This window comes from Octopus bimaculoides, chromosome 3, assembly GCF_001194135.2.
Source record: "Octopus bimaculoides isolate UCB-OBI-ISO-001 chromosome 3, ASM119413v2, whole genome shotgun sequence".
In the NCBI taxonomy this organism is placed as follows: Eukaryota; Metazoa; Mollusca; class Cephalopoda; order Octopoda; family Octopodidae; genus Octopus; species Octopus bimaculoides.
Window position 1 is genome coordinate 60,360,733 of NC_068983.1, and position 7,250 is coordinate 60,367,982.

At 37.2% G+C, this 7,250-nt stretch overlaps 1 protein-coding gene across 2 annotated transcripts in view; it reads right to left on the bottom strand.

Annotated features, from left to right (window-relative positions):
* The window catches only part of LOC106869622 (sodium-dependent glucose transporter 1A), a 57,322-nt gene that overhangs the window by 24,221 nt on the left and 25,851 nt on the right, over window positions 1-7,250 (bottom strand). The window contains exon 3 of one of the 2 annotated variants that reach the window (XM_052966183.1): window positions 2,602-2,704. The exons of the other annotated variant lie outside the window; for it this stretch is intronic. The gene's annotated coding sequence lies outside the window, so the exon portion shown is untranslated. The remainder of the gene's footprint in view (window positions 1-2,601; window positions 2,705-7,250) is intronic. 2 annotated transcript variants of the gene reach the window in all.

Here is a 7,250-nt window from a genome sequence, read left to right on the forward strand (position 1 = left end):
ATATATATATATATATATACATATATATTTATGTGTGTGTCCCTCTGCCATCGCTTGACAACCGATGCTGGTGTGCTTACATCCCCGTCATTTAGCAGTTCAGCAAAAGAGACCAATAAAATAAGTACTAGGCTAACAAAGAATAAGTCCTGGGTCAATTTGTTCAACTAAAGGCGGCGCTCCCGCATGGCCTCAGTCAAATGACTGAAACAAGTAAAAGAATAAACAAATAAAAGAATAACAAAAGTAGGATTAAGAGTTAACAAGCAAAACAATGCATACAGAAATGGTCTGTTGACACTCAACAGACCCATATACTTCTAAGTGTTTCTCTTTAATCATTCATTACACAATACTAAGTGCTATTATCTGTCATCCACATTGTGAGCGGATTCTACTTCAGATGTCTCTGTTTATCCTAATAACACTCATATCAAGTCAATGACTATGGATGAACATCAAACCAAATAATAACACTCTCTGGGCTTCGCATTTTCATCCTCCACTCCACCTTTTTGTTTTTGGTTTTTTTTTATATATACTGAATCTATTCCTAAACATGTTGCTGTATCATTCAAAAACCAGTTATTTTTCATATCCTGTAATGTTTCCCTCTTCTTATTATTCTTTTTTGTCTTAGGCTTTGTGGCTGTAAAGTGAAGATGTTTGCATCCCAACCATGTAGTTTCAGCTTCAGTCCGTCTGCATGGTACATTGGGCAAGTATCTTATTTTACTACAAGCTCAGGTTAAGTAAAGCTTTGTGAATGGATGTGGTAGACAGGAACTGAAAGAAGCCCATTGTGGTGTATGTGTGTGTTTATACACATGCACATACACACATATACATACACACACGTACATATATACATAGGTGTAGGAGTGGCTAGGTGGACAAAAACTTGCTTCCCAACCACATGGTTCCAGGTTCAGTCACACTGCGTGGCACCTCAAGCAAATGTTTTCTACTATAGCCTCGGGCCATCCAAAGTCTTGGGAGTGGATTTGGTAAACAGAAACTGAAAGAAGCTCATCGTATACATATATATATATGTATGTATGTATGTATGTATTTGTGTGTCTGTGTCTCCCCTCACCATCACTTGACAACTGATGCTGGTGTGTTTATGTCCCCGTAACTTAGCGGCTCAGCAGAAGAGACTGAAAGAATAATGTTTGATTTTTATCACTCAGTACATGTCTTCAGATTGCACTGTCCTCAAATTGATGCCCAAACACTCTGAAATGTTCGTATTGGAGCTTCTGGTGTGAATGCCAAGCAGTACAGCATGTCGTTTGCAAAATTTCTGGCAGAGTGAATTGTGTCTTGGTGCTGTTTTCTTACAGACAGTAGCCAACTGACCCTACTATACTATGTAGTTGACAAAATTAAAGACAAACAATGCACATGCGCAAAATAAAATGTAAGATGATGACAATTTACCCACCACAACCTGTATATATATATATATATATATATATATATGACATTATGTCGTGCTTGAGAAGAAGACCCATCAAGCCGAGCAAAATCATAGTTGTGGCAGATACCATTGTCACGCAAATTGGCACCCGTGCCAGTGGCACATAAACTCACCCCAGTGTCATGGAAATGGCACCTGTCCTGGTGGCATGTAAAAGCACCCATTACACTCTCAGAGTGGTTGGCATTAGGGAAGGACATCCAGCCGTAGAAAACCATGCCAAATCAAACTGGAGTCTGGTGCAGCCTTTGCAGCGTGCCAGCCCTGATCAGACCGTCCAACCCATGCCAGCATGGACAATAGACGTTAAATGATGATGATGATGATATATATATGTGCGTGAGTGAGTGTGCATGTATACATACACACAAACACATACCTATATGCATACATATTAATTCAAATATACGCATGTTCATATGTTTGAGCATACATATGCATACACATAATGACGATGATGACGATATAGCTTTAGCATATATATTCAACTGTACATAAATACCACAAAAAATCTGAAAATAATCCTAGCTTGTCAATAAATATGAAGAAAACTGATTTTCTTCTCCTAAGCAGTCCATGGGGTCATATGTACTGTAAAGCAGTGGAATATTCAAAGCTGCAAATTTGAACTTTTCCATACCACCTGGCCAACACCACTTAAGTATCTGGGTTTAAAGGGATTTAAATGAAAGACTTTAAAAAATCCATCTTTTATCTTTTACCTAGACTGTGGCCCTGCTGGGGCACCAACTTGAAGAATTTTAGTCAAACCAATCAACTCCAGTACTTATAATTTTTTTTATATAGCCTGGTACTTATTCTATCGATTTATTTTGCTGAACCACTAAGTCACCAGTTGTCAAGCAGTGATAGCGGACAAACTGGTGTTGGTGTGTTTACATCCCTGTAACTTAGTGGTTCAGCAAAAGAGATTGATAGAATAAGTATCAGGGTTTATAAAAAATAAGTATTATGGTCAATTCGGTCAACTAAAATCCTCTGAGGTGGTGCCCCAGTATGACCACAGTCTAATGACGGAAACATGTAAAAGATAAGCAACAAAATCTAAAACTTAGTCTGGAGAACTAAATACACAGCAAAGAGAGAGACGTACTCACCTATTTATTGTATTTTCCAGAATATTTACACCATTTTAGAAAATGGACAAGTGTAGACTACAATAGTTTTAAATGTGTTGCCATCCAATATAATGGAAATTAGCTGAAAGGATAACAATTGTGTTGAGATTGATAAAAACTTTAGAACACCAAGCTCTGTTTGTTGCAAATAAAATAATCTGAATGTGAAATTTGGATGAAGGATGACAACCTTAATTAAAGGATGTCTTGCATTAAGAAACAAAGGTGGGTGAGCTCAAGAAACACAAGTTAACCAAGATTGCTTCTAGAATTATCTATTTAATCCAGTCACGATGCATGTTTCCAGAAAATGTAGTGAGAGATATTTGCATATTAACATATTAGCTGTGTCTTATACAAAAGCCGTCATTAGATTTACCATACCCACTCTCAGTTGTATTTGTCAATGTCCATGATGTGTTTAGATATAAAATGTATGTATGAAAGTGTTCTGCAGTATTAGATTTAAATATTCTATAATCTCTTGCAGTATTATTATTCTAAACTAGATTTCTTTCTTCTTCATAACTACTATATCCTGTTTTGCTCGCTTAAATAATTGACTCAATGCTAAAAAAGGTCATATGCTGTATATCTACCAAAGAGATACGAGGCCAATGAAAGAGCCACTAAGTGGTTGTTTAACATGATAGAAATGTCAGTCAAAATTTCTGTCTCTCTTTTTCTCAAATCAAACTCTACAACCTTTTTTAAAAAAAAAAAGAGAAAGAGAGAGAGAAGTATATCTTGAATAATGCAGTTTGAAGTAAACTAAGGAACGAAGAGGTGGTCAAGGTTAGAATACTTTTGTTCATTGGTCTGCTTGAAAAGAGCTAAACTAGAGCACCACCAGCAACACCACTGCTGACAATGCCACCGCCACCACCATCACCTCCAAAGAACATAAACAACAATGCTTTCAGAAATGACTTTCCAGGATAACGATGGTTATTCACAAACAGATCTACTACTTATTGGTGATTTACTTCCAGTTCAATACCCACAGTATTCTCGCTTTTATCACAAGCATCATTTTAACCCTTTCGCATTCAGATTAGTCTGTCAAACGCAATGTTTATTTATTCATGTTGTTTTGAATTATTCATACAATATTTCGTACTTTCACGATTTCTATGATGTGATTGTTTAGTTTTAGTATGACATTGTAGAGTAAGGTCAGAGAGGCCAGATTTGGCCAGTTGGAGCATAAAACAGGTAGAATATTTTGGCCGGATATGGCCAGTTTAAATGCTAAAGGGTTTAAGAAAATTATCAAGGTTTTATCATCATTGTTTAACATCTGTTGTCCATGCTGCCATGGGTTGGACAGTTTGACTGAGGACTGGCAATCCAGGAGGCTGTACCAGGCTCCAATCTGGTCTGGCAAGGTTTCTACAGATGGATGTCCTTCCTAATGTTAACCACTCCGAGAGCGTAGTGAGTGCTTTTTACATGACACCGGCACGGGAGGGGGGGAGTCAAGTGGCACCGGCATTGACCACACTTGAGTGGTGCTTTTTACATGCCACCAGCATGGGAGCCAGTCAGGCAGCACTGACATTGACCACACTTGAATGGTGTTTTTTTATGTGCCACCAGCGTGGGAGCCAGTCAGGCAGCACTGGCATCGACTGTGCTTGAATGGTGCTTTTTACATGCGACCGGCACAGGAGCCAGTAAGGTGGCACTGGTATTGACCACGCACGCATGGTGCTTTTTACGTATCACTGGCGCACAAAGGTTTATATTTAAGTATTTGTTTTGTAAGATTCTTGATGGGAAATTGTGTGTTAAAACAAATATCATTATATTTGGAGATGGTCATTTTGCCAATAAACAAACACCTATTTATTTGATCTTCTCTTTAGCTTTATTATCATTATTAGCTTATCTGTCAGTTCATCACACATTCTGTGACCTCTTCAATGACTGTCTGTTCTATTCGACATCTCTTCTGTCTGGTCTTGTCTTGTCTATTCCATCTTATCCATTTATTTATTCTGTGTTTGCAAGTTTCTTTGTGATCTCACTAGTGCCATTACCATGAGAAAAGGTACCCAGTACACTCTGTAAAGTAGTTGATATTAGGTAAGACATTCAGCTATAGAAACCATGCAAAAACAGACATTTCTCTGGCTCTTTGGATCCGGACAAACCACCCAACCCATGCCAGCATCAAAGACAGATGATGATGATGATGATGATGATGATGATGACGATGACGATGACGACAATGACAATGACAATGACAATGACAATGACAATGACAATGATTGTGATATTTTGTCGATGGTGGAACCAATCCTGTTATGTGATTTGCTCCAATCAATTGCCAACCGGAAGGAATCAATGTGAGAAGGGTCACAGAGGACTCTTCAGTGTCCCTTTCCACACAAACGGAGAAGAGTTGAGAGAAAAGATGGCAACCCCATCTCATAGAAGAAACTGATAAACTACCAGTCAGGGATGCAGTGGAGCATGAAATAGAAATAAAGGAGATGAAAAGAAACAGGATAGGCGAACCCCTAATTTTAATGACCCTCACTCACTCCTCCATCTTACACTGTCTAAACTATTCTATCCAACACCTGCCAAAACTAAATATTTTTACACGATGGACGAAGAACGTAAGTGGACACTCAGTCTGCTAGAAATAGCAACCAAAACTTTTCCCTGGTCACTCATCACCACCCTAAACAAGGAAGGAAACATAAGTGTCACTGGCCCCTCTGAGTAATTTCCCTTAGCTCATTTTTGCTTAAATTGTCCAAATTATTTGGGCCATAAATGTTTTCTACTATTTTTTGTAAAAGTTGGTCTTAATTGTTATTTAGTTAATTATGTAGTGAACCCTGGTGGTCAAGCAGGAAAGCAAAACAAAAAGGGGATTTAATGAGAGTACTCTCCCTCGACCTTCTAGAAAGTTCTCGAACATTCTAGAAACTTCTGGTTGACGTGGAAGTCCGGGACTTCCGGTTCGTCCCTTATATAAAGGAACACATTTCTAAATTCACGCCATTCATTGCCTGTTGATTCTTCGACATGCATTGAGTCGGTCCACTCACATACACACCCACACACATGTATGTTTGCCTCATTTGCTTGGAGACAAGTGGTTGCAAAAGAATATTTTCATGTGATGTTACAAGTTTTCCTTCAATTAACCTTATATGTTAACACATTACCTCTAGCAATAAATATGTTAGGACGTATTACAAATGTCTCGCAAATTTTTATTTTCTTGGCATTACATACAAGATGGCGATCCCTCTTTCTCTCATGCTTATTAAATTATAGGATGTCACTTAATCAACATCACTATAATTATAACACATCTTCTAGAGGCTGATAAAATTTTAAAAAATCATGAATTTGTTGTATATTATTTAACAAACCAATATTTGTCTTTGTTGTTCAAATACATGCCATGTGTCAAATATATACATGTTATATATGAAATAAAATGGTTTGTTATAGTAAAAAAAGAAACGAATGAATGGAGTATAAAAGGCAGATTAAAAGGAAATAAGCAAATAAACTTTAAATACAGGGTGCGACCTCCCGTATTTTACAAAGCCATTGGCATGACACTAGTAAAGTTAAGCATGTGGTAATAGTATTTTCATGCAGCTAATATTTTACTGTTTTTTTCTATTTTCAGTTATCATTATGGTTTTGATAAACACACGATATGTGTTCCCTGGTTTAATATTTGTCAACCTGTAAAATGCAGTTTTATTGCTGCACTCTGGACAGCGAACAATGTATAAAATGGTGGCAAGAGAGTTATTATTGTTGCTAACAATAAATCACTGAATAGGAAGTAAGATTCAAAGCAAGGAGAATGGCTGCTTCAATTTAAATGAAAATAATTTATTTGAAGATACAGAACATTGTCAGTGCGTTGACAAAAGTAATTACATAGGAACAAATTAATTTGCACAAAAGACATTGTTATTGGATTATTTCTTCATGTCAAACAACAGATTAAATATATACATGTGTGTGTGTGTGTGTGTGGTAAGAAGCTTGTTTCCCATCCACATGGTTCCAAGATCAGTCCCACTGTCTGGTATCTTAGGCAAGTGTCTTCTACTATAGCCTCAGGCCAGCCAAAGCCTTTTGAGTCGATTTGGTAGACAAAAACTGAAAGAAGCCTGCTGTGTATATATATATATATGTATATACACACACACACACACATGTGCACATATATATATATATATATATATATATATATATATATATACATGTACCTATAGCAAGACACCTATTTCTGCCTCCCTATTCCTTTGTCACCCTCTAACCTTTCATCCTCTGACACAAGTTCCCTTCCTCAAAGCCCCTGCCCTTCTCATAATTCCTTGTCTCATGAGTTACTTGGTCACCTTGCCAGTGCTGGTGCCAAATAAAAAGCATCCAGTCCACACTGTAAAGTGGTTGACATCTGGAAGGGCATCCAGCTGTAAAAATCATACCAAAACTAACCTTACCTGTGCTACATCCACATTTTTATAGTATTTACACAAATCCTCTAAAGAAAATTAAATCTGGTGAAACTACAAGAATAGATGGAAGCACTAATTTATAAAAATGTGTGACATATTAATAAAAATCTGTAAATGTAC